Below are 1,761 nucleotides of genomic sequence, written 5' to 3'. Positions count from 1 at the left end.
GGCCCGGGTTGACAGTTGGTCGCGCAATGGAGATCGCATATGTACGGGGGCCACCTTCCACGTGCCCTCTAGTCGGGCACATTTTGTTGCGTGGATGTGAGCGAATGTAGTGTGTCTTGACACCTGACAGGCAGGCATGCAATAATAGTTGACTTTGCAAACGGGGATGGACGTGTACGTTTACTGGTGACGTTACGCAAATGAACAACTGGTAACCCGTTGTGGTGCGGTTGATCTTGCTGGAGGTACATCTGTGAGGGCAACGATCGGTACAGCTACGAAGCGGTCCCCACCATACCAACGAACGTGAATGTGAATCTGGGTGTGAAGCGATACGCGGCTGTGGGTGGGTGGGACTGTCCCCGGCCGGTGAGGGGGGGCCGCCCGGCGTGCTGGCCGCGCGGTGCGTGGGCGCACGCGCTACAGCCGGCTGGTGGGGGGCGCCCAGTGGCAGGCGCGCCGGCCGACGGACGCGGCAGGCGGCGCAGCTGCGCGCCGGGGCACCCTGCGCGCGGCGCCGTGCAGCCAAAGTGGGTCCTCGCGGACCCGGTGCGAAGCGCGGTGGACATCTGCAGTGTGCTGGTCCGATTGAGGACTGTGTGCGTTGAGGATGCGCCGCCGCCCGGCACTCGGCGCCGCGACGCCGTCTGCTGCTCGGTCGCCCCAGCGGTTCTCGCTGGTGGTTTGTATCGCAGTTGTGCGGACGTGTTGGCACGTGCGCTGTGCTGGGAGAGTTCGCTTCGGCACCCACGTGGGGCCTTTGCCCTTCTGTGGCGCTGGCGTTGGAGCTGCCGGTCACCGTAGGTGGCGCGTGTTGTCTCCCGCCGGCAATGCCACGACAGCACGCTCCCGGGCCTCTGTCGGCAGCGGCAAGCTCAGTTGGGAGCACGGGTGGTCGCACCTAAAGCGTCTACTCGCCTAACTCCGGGCGATTGCGCCTCTCTCGAACCCGACCAAGTACTTAGGACGGCGCTGCGCGCCGCCGGGACCTGAGAGGGTTTCGAGGTGTATTGTGCAGGGGAGCCCAGCCTCCTCCTGTTTGCAGAATAATTGAGCGGACGCTTGCGTGTTCGCGCGGGCCCCCGGGACACACTCCCGGGCGGCCGGCTGCTCAGCTCTAGTTGACGCAGCTCCCTGGTTGATCCTGCCAGTAGTCATATGCTTGTCTCAAAGATTAAGCCATGCATGTCTCAGTACAAGCCGCATTAAGGTGAAACCGCGAATGGCTCATTAAATCAGTTATGGTTCCTTAGATCGTACCCACGTTACTTGGATAACTGTGGTAATTCTAGAGCTAATACATGCAAACAGAGTCCCGACCAGAGATGGAAGGGACGCTTTTATTAGATCAAAACCAATCGGTCGGCTCGTCCGGTCCGTTTGCCTTGGTGACTCTGAATAACTTTGGGCTGATCGCACGGTCCTCGTACCGGCGACGCATCTTTCAAATGTCTGCCTTATCAACTGTCGATGGTAGGTTCTGCGCCTACCATGGTTGTAACGGGTAACGGGGAATCAGGGTTCGATTCCGGAGAGGGAGCCTGAGAAACGGCTACCACATCCAAGGAAGGCAGCAGGCGCGCAAATTACCCACTCCCGGCACGGGGAGGTAGTGACGAAAAATAACGATACGGGACTCATCCGAGGCCCCGTAATCGGAATGAGTACACTTTAAATCCTTTAACGAGTATCTATTGGAGGGCAAGTCTGGTGCCAGCAGCCGCGGTAATTCCAGCTCCAATAGCGTATATTAAAGTTGTT

The 1,761-nt window shown here is 59.7% G+C and overlaps 1 non-coding gene across 1 annotated transcript in view; it reads left to right on the top strand.

Annotated features, from left to right (window-relative positions):
* The first annotated feature begins 1,131 nt into the window (after positions 1-1,131).
* The window catches only part of LOC126118360 (small subunit ribosomal RNA), a 1,909-nt gene continuing 1,279 nt past the window's right edge, over positions 1,132-1,761 (top strand). Inside the window, exon 1 of the ribosomal RNA XR_007525787.1 lies at positions 1,132-1,761. This exon is cut by the window's right edge and continues 1,279 nt beyond it. This is a non-coding gene — a ribosomal RNA (small subunit ribosomal RNA).

The sequence above is a fragment of the Schistocerca cancellata genome, unplaced genomic scaffold (assembly GCF_023864275.1).
Source record: "Schistocerca cancellata isolate TAMUIC-IGC-003103 unplaced genomic scaffold, iqSchCanc2.1 HiC_scaffold_351, whole genome shotgun sequence".
Lineage (NCBI taxonomy): Eukaryota > Metazoa > Arthropoda > Insecta > Orthoptera > Acrididae > Schistocerca > Schistocerca cancellata.
This window is presented reverse-complemented; position numbering and strand designations above follow the sequence as displayed.